This window comes from Buteo buteo, chromosome 28 (genome assembly GCF_964188355.1).
Source record: "Buteo buteo chromosome 28, bButBut1.hap1.1, whole genome shotgun sequence".
In the NCBI taxonomy this organism is placed as follows: Eukaryota; Metazoa; Chordata; class Aves; order Accipitriformes; family Accipitridae; genus Buteo; species Buteo buteo.
The window spans coordinates 5,456,261-5,477,230 of record NC_134198.1 but is presented as its reverse complement, the minus strand read 5'-3'; the positions used below and the strand labels follow the sequence as shown (position 1 = coordinate 5,477,230).

At 39.5% G+C, this 20,970-nt stretch overlaps 1 protein-coding gene across 2 annotated transcripts in view; it reads left to right on the top strand.

Annotated features, from left to right (window-relative positions):
• Positions 1 to 20,970, top strand: part of NRCAM (neuronal cell adhesion molecule) — a 165,616-nt gene that overhangs the window by 22,986 nt on the left and 121,660 nt on the right. The gene's annotated exons all lie outside the window — the stretch shown is intronic.

Genomic DNA, 20,970 nt, shown 5'->3' with positions numbered 1-20,970 from the left:
TTTGTCAGAGATTTGAGGAAGAACTAATATCTCTGCATAATAGAAGCCATAAATGTATTTCAAGAGAGGGAATATTTAGCAGAATTCCCCCCCCCCCCCAGTGGCAAGTGGTGTCTTTAATATGATCTTTTCCATAATTTCTTTTAGAAAACAGAAGTTGGATTCTATTAGTTCATCATGTTTTTTGGTGAGTCTTAGTGAGAAAGTATCTGTATCCTAAAGCCAGTTTTGCAGACCTCTGTCTATTAAAGTTATCTATTAAGATTATACTGTGTTATTTCTGATAAGAGAAATAATGATTTCTATACATGAGAGAAAAGACAAGACTGGAAGATTGTTTATATGTCTATACAGTATACATAAAAAATCATGTTACATTTCTCTGTTGCTTTCCCAGTACTTGGTTTGTTTTTTTTCACCCAGTGATGAGGCTTGCACTGACCTTTCTTAGAAACACTAATCATAAACCCAGTATCTCATTCTTGATATTTTTTTAACAGTGAATTCAGAATTCATTGTATAGCTAATTTTTTGTTTGACTTTTTTGTGCTGTTTTATTGTCCGCTGACTTTGTACTGCGAGACCCTTCTTCAATTACTTGCAGTCAGAATGATTTGGGAACCCTGGGAGGCTCAGAGTTTGCTCCTTTTCCAAGTTGTTTCTGAATGCATTGAACAGCGTAAGCCTGACCATGGATCCCTGCAGGACTCGGGATAGCCTCCCTTCCTTGTATGACATGATTACCTAGTTAGAATTTTAAAGCTGTGTGTAGTTACCAGAGTCAGTAATGAAGGCTCCAGCCTTGTACTTTTTCCTTTCCCTTACTTAATGCTTAGTCTGCATTTAGCAACCAGTGTTTGCTAGCCGTAACTGCTGGTGGATACTTTCACTGTCTCTGTGTTGCTGTGGTTTTAACTTGCTCTGGTGTCCTAAACTACAGACTAAACTAGTTAAGACACCTATAATTCTAAGGTACTGAAACTTGGAATGGGAAACAGGGAGAAGAGTGTGTAAGGAATGACACAGATGAGATCTGTTCTATGTACTAGCTTGTTGGAAATAGTTGGGAGGAAATTCGTAGCTGTGTACAAATCAATGTCTGTTTTTTCAAGGACTAATAGTATATTATAGGATTTTAAAATTATTTTTAATAAGTAATTGAAAGTCTAGTAGCTGATTTTTCCATCATCTTTGATAGCAAAGCATCTTTACTGCTTGATTCATGTTTAAAAACAACCTTGTTACAACATGGAAATGCATACCTGGACTGACTTACAATTATTGTTTTAATTACTTATGGCATAAAAGCGTGTGATTTCTCTCCCCCAGAGATGTAATCATTTAATGACAGTCACATTTTTGTATAATTTTTTTATACAGACACTTGTTACGCTTCAGTAGTTTGATTTAATATATGCCAATAGTTGAAGATGAGATCACTCTGCACTAATTCTTTCATCAAATGTTACTTGCCTTTGCATCATAAAAGCAGAAAACTTAAAATGTGTCAAACTTGCAAAATGGCAAGGTGTCTGTGGACTGATGGTGTATCATTTCGGGGGTGTGAGCAGCTATTAGGTCCCAAAACCAGGCTGTGGAGGTGGGGAAAGCGGCAGCTCAGGCTGCAGGGCAGAGCCTTCCGCCAGGGAGAAGATGGTTTGACTCAGTGCTCTCAATGAGCATGCTTGACTTCTAAATGCATTTCTAACCTTTTCTTGTATCAAAATAGCTGTAACTTCAGGGCAGGCTGACAACATTGCCATTTTGTGTAGTCATGTTGAGAACGCTGACTGATTCAGTCTTCTTTTTAAATAGTTGCATGTGTAGAGGCTCTTCTGGTTTTGCAGTGCGTTGGTTGTTATGTGCTGAGTTGGACTGGCAGTAATTCTTTGCTATAATGTAGTCTTTTGCGTTTGTATTTTTTTCTCTTATGATTCAAGTTTCCAGTAAATTGCTAATAGGCATCTTTGTTCTTTATTTACCCCCTCCTTTCCTTAGTCAATATAAGTAAGTGTAAGGGTTTCACCGGGCAGGACGGTGAGAAAGAACAGACAGTTGGAGGAGATCAGAAATTGAAACCTCAGAGCTCTCAAGGGATGGTAAGTGACTGGTAATGGCAAGATAACAAAAGATTTCTTTCAGAGTTGTGTGGAAGAAGCGGAGAACTAAAAATGTTTTCAGCTGTAAGGGGAGGAAAAAACAGTCTGCAGAGTAGAAAACTATGGGAAAAGTGAGAGTAAAACCACATGGAGGGAGTTGGGTTGTCTTAACGACAAAATTTAAAATGAGAACAAGAAAATACCTTTGTATTGTAACTTTTCCATATATTTATATGATAACATAGACTTTCATGTAAGCGATTGAACATCAACTTTGGGAACAGGGTACGTTGTGCATAATGGTGTGTTATATTCCTTGTTTGAATGGACTCTTGAATGTGCCAATTCTTGCTCTATAGCAAGACAAGATGAAATGGCAGTTTCGATTCTTTCATTTGTTATACTAACATATATCTGAATGTGTAAGGAGAAACAAAGCCATAGCCTAATCAAAGTGTAGTAAGTGGAGAGAGTTTCAGTGTTGCTATGTCTGGAGTTAAGATTAGAAAGGCAAAGGGTAGCTTGTATTTAAGAAGAGCTGGCCAGTAGAATATGAAACAGTTGATTTACTGTGTTTAAACATCTGAACAACATGAAAAGATGCCTAAATAGTGCCCAAAGGTTGAATTAAAATGACCTTCTTGGCATCCTCTGGAAGGAGGCTGGGGAAGTGTGGGTACTGGGGTGAGGCAGGTTTGCTGAGTGAGTTTGTATTGCTGAGAAATGGTATTGGAGATAATGGATAAGGCTGAGATTGGATATTGCTTTGGGTAGCATATTTTGTCTGAAATGACTTTTTGTAGATACAGCTTTCCTTTTTTTTCTCACTTGTTTTCTCTAAGGCTTTATATAATACTGTATCTCAATTAATCTGCTCTTACCAACAGATGCCCTGCTTGTTCACAACCCACTGTTACCGTAATTGCCTTATTAACTAGGGCAGCCAATATTTTTAATGAGAGTATTAGTGCTCTAGACACGCTTGAGATCTGAGCTGCCATGGTCAATTGTAGAGGAAACAGTGGCCTCAGGGATCCAGCCAGATTTCTCACTGACCCCACCCCACACTCCCAATTACTTTGTGGAGTTGGGTGAGCATGAGTTTGGTTCTCCGTGACCTGTCCCTGACCCAGCTGGAGAAGAGCTTAAAAAGAAACCAGTGGGCAAAACTACCCTGGAGAACCTGGTTCAGGTCCGAGGCCAAGCTGGGCACCCTCAGCTGCTCCTAAAATGTTAATTGTCCCTGTTAAATCAAAGACTTCAAGCTGTGCTTAAAATCCCTGGTGTGAGCACGGCCCACCTGAGTCCCTGTCATCTGACAGAGGTTGGGATCATGTTGTTCATGCATAGTTTGTAGAAAAGCATTGGTCCTTGCTTCAATAAAGCTAATTGAGATTAAAATTGCCTTTGTGGATGAAAGGAGAGGAGAAAGCTGTATGCATTTTTTTTCCTGCAAATTAAGAGTGCTAATTATTTATCTGTTGGTTCCTGCTATCTCATTTCTTCTATCTGTATCAGACCCATTTGTTCAACTCCTTTTTCCATTTTTATGAAGCTAGCACCAGTAATACCTTTTCATGGCATTATTTGTGGTGGGACAGCTTTTAAATTAGTCACTCATCCCCTTATGAATATAGAAAACATGCTTATTATTGCTGTGTTTTCTGATTTTTATTCTAGTTAATATCAACAGGAGGTTTGTACAAAGCTCTCTTACAGTGAAGCTGGGAGGAAAATACGAGTTACTGTGGATGAAGAATGATCTGTTTAATATACATTTGTATAGTAATTTGCTTTGAAATTGTCTAGTGTTGCTCCTATGGCATCTTTTACTGTCTGTTGCACTGTTGCTCTCAGGCTCATGTTTACATACTTTGAAAGGAAATGTAAAGATTCCAAACTGTCTTTAGGGCAACAGCGTCATGTGTGAGAGGTTTTCCCTCAGTCTTTTTCTTAGAAAAAGAAATATGCAATTAAAACGCAAAGGAAAGTCCTCCCGTATTTTTCTCCTGGGCTGGATTCATTAAATGTGTAACAGGCTGTTGTAGCACTGTCTCTGTGATCACAGATATGCTGGTAGAGAACAGAGCTGACAGCTGAAGGCAGTGTGATGCACTGCTGAAGAGGAGTCTGTCCCAGGTCTTTTTTTCCCACTTTCCCTGAGGCAGTTCTTCTCAGCACAGTAACCTATTCCAGTCTTACTGGGCTGTATTGCAAATCTCATTAAAATATTATTAAAATTAAATACAACAAAACTTATAAGACAAACTTAATTAGAAGATGAACTATTAAATTCACGTTATCCCTAGGTGTTACTTGGTCATTATAACTTTTATTTGTATTTGAGAGCAATTATCTGTTCTGACGAAATCTTGATTTCTTAAAAATAAATAAAGTTTTTTAAATCTTATGCTCTGGAAGATTTAAAAATCTTATTCTTTGTAGTTGATTTATGTCTGTTAGAGCCAGAATTTTTTACTTTTTTTTTTTTTTTTTTAAAGTCAGATTGTGTAATGTTCATCTTCTGAACTGAGATGTCTTGGGCGCGGTTAGAAATAATGTTGAATCTGCAGTTTATCTTTAAGGTCAATCTAACACTCTTGCAATGATAGTAAATTTTCGTGTTGATTGACTGAAATGGGCTTATGTGTTCATCCAAAGGGTTTAATTTATCATACTGGTTAGCTCCTAAAGTATCACAAATGCATAAGATGGGGACAGGTACAGAACTCTGTCTAGGAAGCATCTGTGAACAGAGAGGAACCAAGGCTGTCCTGCCTGGACATGCACAAGTTCAGGCATGAGGAAATGATGTTTTCTTTTGGTTCTGCCCTAGAAAACAGGCTTGTTGGCCCTTTGCTTTTGCTGCTTTCCTATGCTCCATGGGTTCTCACCTACATCCTGAGTTACATCACATATGTAGGTCAGGCAAGACATATCTCATCAGACAGAGCCCTAATTCGCCATCTGTGAGCAGTCATCAGGCTTTCTGTGAAAGAAGCAAGCTAGAATAAAAACTCTTCAAGTCCTTGCTTGTTCTGTAACTGCGCAGGGCCCCATTCCCTCTGCTTGACCTGCTCAGATGTGACTTGGCCAGTGGCATAGGGCAGCAGAGCTCACGTGAGTCCGAGATGGGCAATGAGCCATCCAGACTTCAGTTGCAGAACATTATCCACTGTTCTTATGTAGATCTAATGCTTAACACTGTGAGGCTAGCAAGCAAACAAGCCCTTCTCCATTCCTTTCCTGATGAGATACCTACCCGTCTTCATTGATTTCTGTTGAGTGGGCTATAAATTTTTAGTTAGTGAACTTTTTAGACCAAGCACTTTCATGGTAGTGTCTACTTAGTACTAATTAACTTTAGCATAGGTGTGAAGAACATGGTGGTAAGCCTCTCTGCCAAAGGTTTTCTTCTGCACTAATGTGGATACCTACACCAGAATTTAGTCCTACGTCCACTGGTAAGGTAAGAGCCAGCTTGGTAGCTTTCTGAATTGGAGTTGTTTTTTTCTGGTTTTATGTTTTTTTTGGTTTTGTTTGTTTGTTTTTAACTATCCTTCAATAACTTTCTTCATTTAATTTGTTTTATTATTTTGTGAACCTGTGCAGACTTCTGTTGTTCACAGCATCCTGTGTTCTGGCTTGCTTACACTTTATGTGATGAGTCACTCGTTGGTAGGGTTTATTGCAGATTTTGTATCCAGTTCTAGTGCATAACTTCCATTTAATGTTCACCATATCCTGTACTAAAAAAAAATAAAAAATTACAAATTTAATTCTTACTAAACCATTTTATGCTATCTATTATTTTACCTCTTCTAGTCTCTACCAATCTAGCTGCCTTTTTGATGGCCTGAAGAGTAAGTGCAAATGGCTGTTTTCTTTTCAGAAATAATTTAGTGGTCATTATTATCCCTGCTGATCACTTCTAAATCAGTTTGAACAGTTACCTTGTTCTGAGCTGGGCAGGTGAGAATGATGTGTGTCACTTGGGATACAGGGATACTCTGGAATGTATTGTTGGGTAATGAAGTTTTCCCTGTCGCCCCTTCTAATTCCTACCAATTCCCAACTTCTGGTTTGCTTTTTTTGATTGCTTGGGGGTTGAACTGACATTGTTGAAGAGCTAACTGTTACACTACCAAAATTATCTTTTTGGTAACAGTCCCCTTGGAACTTGTTGCAGGATCTCTTTGTGGGTTATGTCCCAGTGTGTGTTACTGTGGTCTTCCTGTGCTGATTTTGTTTGCTGTCGTATCACCCAGATGGTCAGCCTTACAGCTGGCCTGCAGTTCTCCACGGCTGGCCCTTGTCCCTGGTGCTCTGAGCAGTATCCTCAGCCCTATGTCTCACCCTGCATCTACCTTGTCCTCTTTGTTTCAGGTGATGTCCAAGCATCCTTATCTCTGGGAGGTCTGGCATGGACTCTCTGACCCTTCCCAGTGTGAAAATCGACTGACTGGTTTTAGTCTCTTTTGGGGGCTTTCCCTGCAATGTCTTACCCAGATATTTGCCTTTCCTTTTATTTATTGATTATTTAGGGGCTTTTTTAAAGGGCTTTGACAATATTATTGAAAACTTTTGAAGTTTGAGTAGTGGCTTTGTCTCTTCTCTGTCTACTTGTTAATTCCTCCTAGGTTTATTTGTAATTTGTTTTTGGAAAGGTGTTATTTATTTGTACTTCTGTAGTTGCTCTTTTGACTGCAGTAAGAACTAAATTTATGTCTCTGAAGGCATTTAGAGGCTTTATTCTTGGTACTGAAAATGGAGGCCTGAATGCACAGAAACGTTTACATGAGTATTTGGCAAAGCTTGGTGGAGCTCACAGAAGGGGAAGGTGATACTTATTTTAACCTGAGTTTAGTCGTTCTCGCTAGTTCCCTCAGATTTGTCACTTGCTCTCTCCATACGCACGTACTCACCAGCACCAATATTTTTGGTTATGTCCCTAGGTGCTCTCACGTAAAGATACTTCCATTCATACTTAGCCCATTAGCAATTTTAATGTTTGTTAGGAAATTCCTGCTTCCACGGAGTCAACGGTCACAATTGAAATGCCAAGAACAATAGTAAGTTTATAGAAGTCTGTTGTTACACTCTTCATGAAGATGAATTTAATGTTAAGTTAGTAATTTGAATTTTATTTGGTTTTGAGGATAAGATATTATTAAATTACAAAAAAAGTCAGTTTGGCTGGAATAAAGATAATTGACAATTATACTGTCCAAGATCTATACCCATCCATGATCCACTGGATTCTGAAACTCTGATGACCTGCTTTTAGATTTATGGGTGGATATGTTAGATTTCATACTGTTATCCACACTGAGTGGAAATTTACTCGCCATTTGCTTCATGTGAAAATTTATTTCAGTTTGGTAATGAAAACATTTCATTTTTATACTCTACCAATATTTATTTGGCTTGACATTCATACAGAAATCTACTATCCCCCCAATGGTGGTGACAGTTTGGGAGTAAGAAAGCAGTTCAGTGACCTATGAACATATTGCCATAAGCTTTTGTGGCTTATTAAATTAGGCTTAATTTTAGTGAGACTAAATTTTGCTCTGTTTCTCAAAATAAAACTAAAATGTTATTTTTAAGCTTTTTGTTTAATTAATCTAGGAAAAAAAGTAAAGGTTTTTATCTGGGAAGGTGCTAATCACTGGGAAATAATTCTACTGCTCCTAGTATTTTACCGGGAAAACCTGCTCTCTGTCATTCACAACATAAAACTAAATTATTTTTCTGTTCTTGTATGGTAAAATCTTAATGCCCTGAAATGACCAGAGTTTGCTACTGCTGAAAACCTTTCACACCTTGGCATTTTTTGTTTGTTTGTAAGATCATAGCAATCTGCTCTTAGAGAGGACAAGTGTTTTCTTGTGTGTACGTGCCCAGCTAGCTTTGTGTTTTGAAACGTGTCCCAGTTACTGTAAAGTCCTCCAGCCACGAAAGACTTTTTACACTAGGTCCAAGGTATTGAAAACAATACTTTCAGGTATTGAAAACCATACTTCAATTTGGGGGATAATTGGCCCAGATCCTGTGATTTGTCCAATTCTGCCTCCCTCTCTGTGCCCCCAGAAGAGCCCGTGGCTCTGGTAGCGGCATGCTCCGGCTCCTCACCGACCTTTCCTTCTGGTTGTGCCAGCCTCTGCCGTTGATTTTAGTCTCCTCTCTCTACTACCGTGTGCCTGTGCAATCACTCTGCCTTACCCCAGGCGGTGGAGAAGCTGAAATGCCCATCTGAGGTGGAAGGCCGGACGAGCTGGGTCAGAGGGGCTGCGGTGGCACAAAGGGTTTCCTGCTCAGGGCTCGGCACTGGCCCTGCCTGGACTTGAGCTGGCTCCTGCTGGCTCCGATGGGATGGTTTTGCTCTGCAATCCTCAGCAGGTGCCAGGAGGAGTTTGGCTTAGGTTCAGTATTAGATCCAAGCCAGCCTTATGCATTCATGCATTAAATGTGCAAGCTAACAAGCTCTTCTTGGAGTTCAGGGTGCTGGGTGCATCTGAACTCTTAACAGATAAGCAGCCCGAGATCCCAGAATGAGTTTCAGAGACCTAGTCTGACTGCTCACAGCCTCCCCAGGCCTGGGAGGATTTACTAGCCCAAGGCCAGCACAGAGAACCCGAGTAGGTGTGCTGTTCCTCATGGGGTATGTGAAAGCCTGGTTATGCACAAATTTTCATACAGAGCTGCTTTACGTGGCTGTAATGATGCTGAGCACACCTGTACCATGCTGCCTCTAATACTGGGAGCAGCAGCACAGACCTCAGAAGAGGCCAGCTTATCTCTCTTGTCGCTGTGGCAGACAATGCCTGGTCCAACGCTGCCTTGGAGATGGAGGTTTCTAGAACCCAAACTTCTTGAGGCATAGCTATGCTGTGCCATGCTGTCTATGGAGACAGACGGTCAGAGATAAAGTGGTTATTTTAGGCAGTCTGAGGCTGAACACTGCCTCAGTTTTAATATTAAGAACAAAAGTGAGTACAGATAGTGTGTAATGAATGGGGGCAGGGGATAAGAAATAAGTGATAAGAAAACAGAAAAAAGTGTGTAAAAAGTGCGTCATTGGTTATGAGAGAGAGAAGTTTCTCTAGCGAGGGAGGAGAGGATGGGAGTAATGATGTTTCCTGATTGTGAACCCTGGACTGTTACTGCATCTTTCCTGTTGATAGTAGTTTGATAGAAATGACTCAGGGGCTAAATTGTGTGGTCTGTCTTCCAAGACAAATATCTTAGCCCAGCTCAATGTCCTAGGCAGGAATAAATGACACCTTCTGGATGTGCCCTAAGGAGGAGTATCTGACACCTTCTCTACTAATGAATGTTTGTGTGCTAGAGAATGCAGTGATGCAGCTACAGCAAGATGAAGTGAAAGTACTCCCAAGGAGTGGTGGTTTTCAATGGCTTAGACCAGTGCCCTGGGTATGGGAACAGGAGGGGTTGTGCTCTGTCAGGGTGGAGTGTGTGTTGAACCAGGAGTGGTGGTGTTAATATGCATAAGATAATTGCAGTCTCCACCGTGTTTGGATCCCAAATGACTACCTGCCATCCCATTGTCCAACGCCAACTCAAACTAAATTGATAACCTCACTAGGCATGTGAAGTAGGAAGACTCTTCCCCTCCTAGGGAAGTAGTTGCCTGAAATCCAGGACAGACGCTTTTCCTCTGGACTGCTTCTCAGAATGTAGGGTCTTAAACTTCAGTCAAGTCCGAAGTCCTGGTTAAATGCTTGGTTGGATGTTTGCCTAGGTGGAATCAGGAGAGAGAGAAAACCCAGCTGCGTTTTGCAGTTCAGACCAAAGGATAAGTTTGTCTAGATTTACCCATTCTATTTAGCTTTAAGAGCACTAGTTGCAATGTAATGTTTTTTTGTTCGAGCTACCAAGTCTAAGAAACTAAAAGCTCCAAGAAGGAAAGGTTTGCTTTAGATGGAGAAAAACAGTTGGAATGTGTGGTGGAAAACTTCAAAATATGCATTTGTAATTGAAGGTTGAACAGTGTAATACTTTTAAATTAGAGAAAAAGGTGTGGTGTTTCAGGGTGGGCTTTTTTGCCTTACAGAAATGTAAAACTTTCATTTCATGTTTATTGAAGTATGGAAAGACATGGAAAGCAGAACTTGGGTGTCAGGCTCAGCAGGGATTCTTATCACTTCCTTTCATGTTTTCCTCTTGCTTAATCTCTCCTGAATTAAGAGAAGTGTCTTGTTATGCTTCCGTATAACGTCAGTGTTTTGGGCCATGCTTATTGTGCTTGATAAGCATCCTAATTTCCTCAGTAAAATAATCATGAGCAACTAAAAAATATTCTTTTTTTTTTTTTTTCTCTCCTGCATTTCACATGCTACTTGTTAGGGAAAACTAAATGACTTTATCATTTTCAGCCTATTACAATAAGCTGTCATGATTGTCCTCTGGAATTTTATTGTCATTGTTTCAGATTCTTCCTTTTCTCTGTGCAAGACAGCCAGAGATGCACATGTATCTGAACTACCTTTGTTAAAATAATCAATGAGGTTCAAGATGATTTATAGAAAACAGAGGGTGATCCCTCTTTGTTGGAATGTCCTTTGTAATCCTAAGGGTGGCACGGCAGTGTCTACGGCAGTGAGTGGACTGTAAAGAGCAAGGGTGCATAGGGGGTGATTCACAGAGTACTGAAGCGGGATGATTTCAAGTGAGGCTTTTCTAAGTTTAATTTCAGAATGCAGAGAAACTTTTTATGCAAGCACAAACACTGCTGTGAAAACGTGAAATAGTTGTTAATGGTGTGTTTCATTTAAAGTATTAAATCAGCTTGAGACAGTTCTCGAGTTTGTCTCTGCTTTGCCTTCTCTCAGTAAGTGTGTTGCCTCATTTAACTTCTTGGCCCTAACAATAAAGACCTTGGAAAGGCTTTTGTGTATCGCCAGACAGATGATGCAAGGCATAAATACAGCCTTGGGAACATCTTTGGTGTCTTTCTTAGTGAAACCTGAACGTAAAGGTTGATATTTTTAACTGGTACGATTTCAATAGACTTGCATCACTGTTGGAGCCTAAGTACATTTTTTTCTTGCTGTACTCTGCTAAGTGATGTAATGTGAAATGCTGTAAATTTTTTCTTTATTTATTTATTTTCTGATGCAGGGAAGAAAAGCACCTATGGTATCTGAGTGCTGGTTTCAGCATTTTTTAGTGTGAAGGAGAGTGATGACAATAACCTCCAGTTCAGATAATGATTCCCAGTTGATCATTATTTGTGAGAATGTGCTGTATTAAAAATTCTATGCTTTCCTGGCATCATTTTCTATTGATTTAATAGCTGTTAAATTGACTTGATCTCTCTATGCCCTGCTAGCATGTCTTGCTTTAGAAGGCCCGTTTTTTTTCATTAGCTGTCTGTATCTTCAATTATATTCTTTCTGCCTGCAACAGGATTGTAATTCAGTTTATTATACTTTCTAGCAATCAGTGATATCTAGTCGATTGTCAGATGTTGTTTGACAATTGTAAATTAAATTCCCCCAGATGACCACTCAAGGAGCTTTGATGCTGTGTTGCCTTTTAGCGCTGGATCCATAAATTATTTTTTGAGCAGAGTGAAAAGAATTCAGTCAAGATGTAAAGAGAAGCATACCCTGTTTCATTTTTACACAGAATACTTGTAGAGGTTTTACTAGAGAAAATATTTTGCTTTTTCACATTTTTCTTAGGAGGAATTTACACTGGGTGGTACCAATATTCTTCAGGTGTCACTAGAAAATGATAATACAGAAAAGTGAAAAATGCAAGAAGTGATGTAGTGGGAATTTTTTTTTTAATTTTTTTTTTTTTTTACTTAAAGGCCATCTTCCTGTTCAAACCACTTAATACTTGACTAAGAATCTTCTTCTCAAATGAGCATCCTGTGAAACACAATACTTAGTTCCACTTCTAAAAGTGTAGATTCTAAAGGAAAGCAGGTTACTGTTGTCTGTTCTCTGCATTTCCATATTGCTTTTCAGTTTAGTTGTTTAAATGTCAATAAATAAATAGTTTTGCATTTTCTAATTATTTAACATTCTTAAGGTAAATTATTTCAGCAGATGCTTTGTGAAATGAGATAGGATGATGGGTAATTCGATGCAAGTATTCGCCTAACAGTAGTTTTTAAATAGGCCATAGCAACCTCCAAAACCATGGCTGATTTCAATATTTAATAAATATTTTAAGAGACTTCCTCAGACTATCTGTCTAATGATTGGATTTGAGACCTATATGGCTTTATTCTGTTAATTCCATTAATTTTAAGGGGTTTCTTCCTTACTATTTTTGAGCTGTCAACACTGTGATTTTCATCACCATAAAGTAATCAAAAAGAGTTCACTAATTTTTTTAATGCAGTAGAATTCTTCATGATATGTCTTCATGGAGTAGAAAAAGACAATTATTGCAAGCTATTGCAGCAGTAAATATGATCAAATGTTTACTTTTAATATATTGTTTGTGCATTTAGAAGTTTAGCATCTGTCAGTGATATTTGAGAGCTAGAAAAAATGACAACTCTACACTTGGTGAAAATGGTGTATATACAGGCCTTTTAAAAGGGTTAACATTAAGAGTATTTTAATCCTTTGTGCTTATTACATTGATTAAACAATTCATTATAAGAATGCATTAGGTGGAATATATTTGCACATGCAGCAATTCACTTTGTATGAATTACTCAAGCTCTCTCATGTAGTTTTAGTCCTGGCGTGTAATCTGCAGGTGGCTGATGGAGGAAACTGTCCACACAAAATCCCTGGAAGGCCTTCTTCCCCCAGTCACTTGGCTTGAATCCAACCCTTTACACAAGGGGTTTGTGCCAGTGTGGTCCATGAACAGGTACAGAAAGGTATCTCTGCAGAGAAGGCAAGCTGGCAGAAGGATTAGAAAGCAAAACAAACCAAAAAAATGGGAGGGTCTGTGCAGGACTGGACATGTGACTTTTAAAACTCTTACACTTCTGAACGAGAGAACTTGAATGAGCAGTCAGTGTGTCTTGTCCTCGCACTCGGAGCTTTTTTTAATTTGGGGGTTTTGGCTTCTTAATGTGAAAAACCTTCTGTATGCTCAGTGTGAAAGCTGAAGCATCAGTTTTCAAGCACGCGGTCACTTAGTGTTCCCTTTTAGGGGGTTAATGTTTTAAAATGGAAAAGTAGTTCTTGTTTGGATCGAGGTGCTGCTTTATCTAGAGTGGGTTCTTAGCCCCCATATTGGGAATTTCCTACTGGTTTTAGTTTCTCCAACTATTAACTACTCCATCTGGGTTAAAAAGTTAATGTAGTTTTTCCTCAAAATGTAATCAAAATCAGAAATTGAACTGGGGTGGGGGAGAAATTTAGCAACGTTTATTTAAAATACAAATCTCCACCCACCATGCTTAAACCATCAAATATTCAAGTGCCTTTTTCAAAGGCTTATTGCATAATTGAAAGAATCATATACTTTTGTTTCTAATTATTGGTCTATTTCATGTGATGTAAAATGAGCGCACACAGCATGTGCACAACAGTCTGTCTTGTATGGTTGTGCTGAACAGTGTGTATTGCAGAGTTCCTTATCCTTAAAAATATCATACTGTAGGTATATGGTAGAGGTTTGCTTTTGTTAAGGTCAGCCACTTGGGAGTTCTCGATTTGGTGAATCATGTAGGATGGTGCAGTGAATTGATGCCAAGTCACGATCCAGTGCTTTGAGCTAATTTTATTTCCAGTGTGCTGCTTTTGAATTCAAAGCTCTTCTTACTGGCACTGTTATGTTACAGACAGGAAAGGAGATCTCCTTTAGCTGCTCAGGGTTGTTCCTTGGTGCTGGGCTTCTCACGAGGGTCTGTGCCTTGCAGTGCAGGCTGCCAGGGCCTGGGGGTCCAGTTAGCAGCTTCTAAGTTCAGGCTCTAAGGATCCCAGCTACTTCCCCAGTCTTTTTAGTGGTTGACGTATATGTATATAGTAAAGGATAATCTGCCGCTTGATGCTTATGCTTGCTGCAGTCCTGAATCCAAGCTAGGCTCCTAAGAACGTGGGAACACTGAGCCGAAAGTCAAGTATCGCTCTGAGCAGCGCAGACGCTGCTCAGCCACCTGAGTAAGCTTTGTGCTGCACCACTTCTGGATGCAGGCTTTCCTCCAGTGGGTTTTAAAAGTAGTTGAGAACAACTTTCTTACTTTAATACTTTGCAGAAAACAAACACTGGGGTTTTTGCAACACTTTGCAGAAAATTATACCTGAAGAAACTGTTACGCAACGCTGAGCTAAAATTAGAGCTCTGTTCAAACCTGGAGACTAGTTTTTGTTGTGTTCATTCCTGGTTTGAGTTATTTTAATTCATACAGGCACAGTGATATCAAATTGCATGAAATAAATATCACTTGTAACAGTTGATCATATTTTACCCTTTATTATTACGGGAGGGATTGTTAGTGCTATCTGGTTTTCAAGCTGTTTGACACTAGTGTTTGCTGCAAGCTAAATTTATTTGAAAAACTTCAGCCAGAGTAATTCAGCCACTTCTGAAGATGATGACAGACTTGAAGTTATTTAAAAAAAAAAAAAAGACATATTTTATTTAGAAACCTTTCCCTTTCTGTCAAAGATCGGCTTTTTACCATATCTGTGAACATTTGTTTATTACTGTCTGAGTTAAAGAACCTTCAATAAATGTCAGCTTGTCCGTTTTCAGTAGCAATGTATAAGCTGTAACAAATACTGTATCTACACTGAGTGCATCCCAGATCATACCTGCAGGTGTCTGAAAAGGCTTTCTTTGTAATTACAGTAATAAGCTATTGGGGGCTGGCCAAGTCTGGGGCTTGGCAAAAGAACTGGTGGTTTAGGGGGGGAAAGGAAGTTTTCCCTTTGGTTAATAATGTTGCTTGTCAGTAATTTAGAGGGATGAATAGCTGGTAACATGGACGAGCAAGGAGAGTCAGCAAGGGGGTGAATGGATAGGCCCAGAGTCTGTGAGGAGCTGTGGAGCTAATGAAACTGGGACTGGGAATTGCTAGGGAAGAAGGAGGTGCTTGCCTGGTAGGCAATCAGGGTAGAGTGGCTGACTCAGCACCAGTAAGGGCTGCATCCTCTTGTAGCCTGACCACTTCCATACCGTGTCACGTTTGGTGCTGGGTCTACTCCAAGTCCTACATGGTAATCCTGTGCCTTAAGTCAGTTGCTGGTTTTGGAAGGTTCAGTTCAAAGTGTCTGGTATAATGTCAGGACTCTGCTGCAGCTCAGCAGGATCTTCTTTTTTTGTAGTATGGACTTGGTTATGTATGTTGTGTGTCCGGGGGAACATAAGAGCATATGTGTGACAGGAGCTGCCTAGGATGGTGCTGGAGCCCTTTTGAATGAAATAGAAGTAATGCTGTCTTATGAATGCTGTCCATTGGCAACAGCCGCAAAGGGAGGTAATATTTTAGAAAGTTAGCTGAAGAGACCAAACAGTATGGATGGTTGAGAAGCTTGGTGCTTAAGCTCCTGCACATACCTTTTCTGTGAGCAGTACACATGTGTTCGACGTGACTGATTTGGCAAAGAGATTAGGCCTGTGAAGTTGGAGGATGGGGAGAAAAGGATCAGCCTAAGGGACTGGAAGCTTGTTTATGCACATAGATTTGGAGGACAGAAAGGGTGAGTGGAGTAGGTAAGAGCAAGAGCTGGTAAGAGAGGAGATACCAGGAGAAACCCTAAGGAACTGGAAAAGCTGAAGTTTGATTAGCAGAGAGTGTGAGACAAGGTTAAGGAGTAGCAGTATAAGAAGAGATGTGACATAGATGTACAAAAAGGTCATCTAGGCTGCAGTGTGCTTCTGAACAGTATCCATTACACAGCTTCAAAGGTTGACCCCAAAATTTTGGGGTCATCTCTCTACTGCTGTGTAATCCACTGCAAAAGCATAAGTTGCCTTTTCCACTGGTGGTGTTTTGCAGAGAGAAGTTCACTTTTTGATGTCTCTCCTCTTTAGATCACTTGTGTGGAGGTAAGGTCAGTGTTTAGATCACTTGTAACAGTCCTAAAGTTCCCAACTCTGCTTTTAAGCTATGTCATTATTTATAATGATGCCATCTGATAGAATTTCTATCTCCAAAAATTTCTCTGAAAATCTGGTATGAAGATTTTGTTTAAAGAAATCAGAAAACCTTCAAAATCAAGCACACAACTTCAGAACATAGAAACATTAGAATAAATTTGCAAGTGTGATAGAGCTTTAGTCTCATAATACATGTGCGTTATAATCATATGATAAGGCATGCTGAAGTTGATGTAATAATCATCTGCTTATATAAGGGGCAGGGATGAAATCGCTGCTGGAAAATTTGATTTAATTATTGATATGGGCATAGAGATCAGCTTAAAGATAACAGTTGTTCCTGCCATATGCTGTTTATGAAATGTATATGGAATTGGATGGTGGGGGAAGCGCACATAAGAACCGACAGGCACTCCTAGCGTTAAATATCACAATCTTCTGGAGAAACACTTTGCAGAAACTCCCCCGTTCCTTAGGACTGAATTCTCGATCGCTTCTAGCATGGATGACTTGACTTCTCTATTTTCAGAAACCTACTGATAGTCTTATGGGTCTTTTTCTCACTCTCATCCCTAGGAGTTAGTTTTTGCAGCATTGCTGAACCCCCAGCTTCCAGGCTTAGTGACAGCACCGTCATTGTGGTGCTGGCGGATGCTCTGTCAGCTCTTTTCCTGCCAGTCAGTGGGGGTTTGCTTCACACAAAACCCCAGTTCCTGCTGCCCTTCGGGAGAGCACAGAGCTTGGCAGCTTTAATCACCTGCCAGCTCACAAAAACGCGTTGAGTTTTCCAGCCTTGTAGCCAAGATCAAAATCATCTCCAGTGGAAGTCTGATTTGTTAGCATTCCTCGCCCCTCCTCTTGGGGCAAAAGCAATCCCTAGGTGTTCTAGAGGAAGAAATAGGGGTTTTATTTTCTTCATTATCTTAAGTTTTGCTGCTTATTAGAGAAGCCAGGTGGTTTCTGTGGATTGCTCACCTTCTCAACAGGTGGTGAAAATTAATGTGATGCCCTGTAGCTTTGACAGGTGTTATCAATATATGTACTTGGTGCAAAATGAAAGTATCTTACTGTCATTTTACAGACAGCACTGCAGATGGTATTGTTATCAGTTAGTCAGTCTAGCTCTTTTTCCAGTGTTTCGATACCCAGGTGCCTGAAGTAGCTGCATAAATCCAGATGCATTTGTTGCTTGCCTCTGATGTGTAAAAAGGGCAAGTATGTACTCCGCAGTGATTTCAGTGAATGCAGCAGAGTTTATTTGAATGGGAGGCTGGTTTAGACTGTTGGATACGTTAGCAGAAAGCACTCCTAACACAGGTACATTGCAGTGTTCGCTAAAAAAGGCGCATGGCTTATACATGGAGATTCTGGGCGCTGCTGATATTTAAAAATAACTGCCTGGTTTGGACGGTGGATTGGGAACTGGGGTCAGAAGAACCGGGCTGGGGAGAGGGTGTGGAGTCCTGGTAGCTGCAGAGTGAGAGGGAGACAGAGAGCAGAGCCTGGCAGGACCATGCAGAACAGAGTGAAGGACTAGTATCTGTTACCGTGATCTTGTCATCACCTAAGTCTTTTGTCTTTTGAAGCTTGTATAATTGTCATACTAGAGTACATCATCTGCTGCTGCTCTGTAGCCTTAAGTCATTTCAGCTCTCAATAGGATGTGTAAAAATAAGAGCTGCCATTTGACTGTGCCATGTTAAGCGGTGGTTTGAAGCTTGTAGGATAGTCTGTAAAATAGTCTTATATTTAAATCTATATTAGAAGGATATTTTTTTAATTTTCATTTTCCAAATAAATGAAGGTACTTGGACTTCACTTTATATATGCGCATCTGAATTATATTAACTTACATAATTAACACAGGAGGGATGAGGGAACACACGTTTTCTTCAACTGACAGATACTGTTACTCTACTGTTTGATGTCACCTAAGTTAATACAAGTTCAGAATCGTTTATCTGGTTACATTGAGGAGGTCAGGCCTCTGTAAGGCTGGCCGAATAGTGTGAGCTGTTTTAACAGAACTGCCCTCAGCATGAGGTTTCAGTGTATTAGTTCTCCTTCACTTTAAACATAAAACCAGAATGACATTCTTAAATTATTGAAAGCTGTCATTATTATCTCAAGATTGTTTTTACAAAATATGTTTTGATTTTGACTTACGCATTTTTTTTTAATGCAGATATCTTCATTGAGTTGGTAGTGTTGTAACTGTCATGAAGGCACAATTTTTCAAATGTCCTCAGGAGCTGGAAGCTGAAAGTTTTGCACTGCATGCTTTGAACTTGAATCTCTATCTCAAAAAAGTTCAGATGTTCTTTAATGCATTTTCTTATTTTGATAAAATAGACGTCTTGTGTTTAAAGTCAAAATAACATTAAACATTAATAACGCGACAGCTTTAACTTGCTGTGTGTTTTAAAAGCTATCTCAGTACTTCAAAGTGAGTTGTAGCACTTGGTGTTAACCTCAATAGATATATGCCTATAAATACTTTTAAGGAACCTGCAGTGGCTATTTTTTTTCTTATGTTCTTTTTTTTTTTTTTTTTTCTTCCTTTAAACTGTTTGAATGCCAGTTCCCATATTGGATTTGGCTTTGTCAATAGTATATGCTTCATGTCTTGCCATTTGTAGCATTTTGAGAGTAAAAGTATGTTTTTAAAGTTGTTTGCTACTTGTGGTCCTTGCCCAAATATTATTATTTTTCTGGTGAGGAAAAACTGTGCCTGCATACTGACACTGCCTGTGCTGATGGATTATCCTAGACAGACTACAACACTGTGGCAATGGCAGAAAAAAAAAAAAAGTCTGATATGCGCTTGGAAAACAGTTCCACAGCAACACTGGAATGAAATATACTTTTGATTTTATTTACTGAGTTACTATAGTATGTCTTCAAGTCCCCAGTCTTTACTTTTACATAATCATCCTTCAGGTATTTATTGCTTTTATGCTCTTAGTAATAAACTTTACTGTTCTTCAAAGAAAAATTAAATAGTAGCTAAAATAATTAATATTTAAACTGGTTAGTTTTAGGTTTAAGTATATTTTCAAGCAAAAAGCCCTAAAACTTAGCAAACTGAAAACAGATCTTTATTTCTGTATTTGTAGAAAAGAATTACTAAAAGCTTATTTAGAATCATAGAATCGTTTAGGTTGGAAAAGACCTCCAAGATCATCAAGTCCAACCATCAATCCAGCACCACCATGCCCACAAAACCATGTCCTGAAGTGCTTTGTCTACATGTTCTTTGAACACCTCCAGGGATGGTGACTCCACCACTTCCCTGGGCAGCCTGTTCCAATACCTGGCAACCCTTTCAGTAAAGAAATTTTTCCTAGTATCCAACCTAAACCTCCCCTGCAGCAACTTGAGGCCATTTCCTCTTGTCCTATCTCCAGCCACCTGACAGAAGAGACCAGCACCCACCTCACTACACCCTCCTTTCAGGTAGTTGTAGAGAGCAATCAGGTCTCCCCTCAGCCTCCTCTTCTCCAGACTAAACAACCCCAGCTCCCTCAGCTGCTCCTCATCAGACTTGTGCTCCAGGCCTCTCACCAGCTTCATTGCCCTTCTCTGGACACGCTCCAGCACCTCAATGTCTTTCCTGTAGTGAGGGGCCCAAAACTGAACACAGGACTTGAGGTGCGGCCTCACCAGTGCCCAGTACAGGGGAGTACCAAGTCAAAAGCTGGCCTACTTGGATAGTGTCTTATTTAAGATGAAAAAGAAACGTTTTCAGTTTTTTGAGGCTAATTTGTTACTTTTAATAGGCTGTATTTGCTAAGGTAGTTTCCAAATATGTTTTGCAGAGTTCCACTTAGACTTGGGATTGTCATAACTTGGCATTTCACCCATCACACCTCCTGAACCAAAATATTCCCGCTCTGATAATGAGGTAACATCTCTGTCTATCAGGGTATGCTTTCAGGAAAGATGAATTAATATATATTGATATCCACAGACCATAATAGTATAACTGAAATAAATAGCTTTGATTAACTTTCCAAGACTGACTTTTCCAGTAAATAATGAAGTTAGAGAAAGATGTGAAGGTTGTTGGGAAGAAGGGCAAGTGTGACTCATTGGAACTGTGGGTTTTATTAATATGGAGAGGTGTTCTGTACAGATGGAAAAGTAAATTAGGAGACCATGTGATAAGTGGATGTTAAATCTATAATGGGGTATTCACAGATCCCTTCTATACCATGATTTTCTTTGGGTGTCAAAATAGTGGCTGATACTAGTATACTGAATGAAACATCGATTTTAGTCATGTCCGTAGAAGTACCTCAAAGGCAAACCTCTCACTTTCTAAGATCACATTTGATTACTATATACGTTGTAAACTCATCGAACTTTGTGCCTTGAGGCTGCATTTGTTATGTGCATGTGTTATCTGCACTTTTGGAGGGGAACACAGCACATTTCTGTTACCTCAGCCATCTGTTGGAGACACATTGATTTCCTGGCAGTAGCCATTTGGAATCCAGTGCTGCAGGCTCTTGTACAAGTAAAACCTGTGCTAGGGATGGAGATCTCCACTGAGTTTGTAAAACAGGTAGCTGTTTTACAATTCTATATATGGCATACGATTTGGTAAACAAAAAGTGCTTAAAATGGATTATAGTTAAATATAGAAATTTTATGTAAATTATATTCCTTCTCCTTCAATTGAAAAGTAAAATAATTTCAGTCCCCCACAATAATACCTTTGGACTCGTGTCATACGCTTCTAATGAAAGGAGGAGACTGTGTTACTGCAGAGGGAGTACCTGGCCTCAGGAGTTAATCCAACAAGCTGTACCTGTTGGTGTCA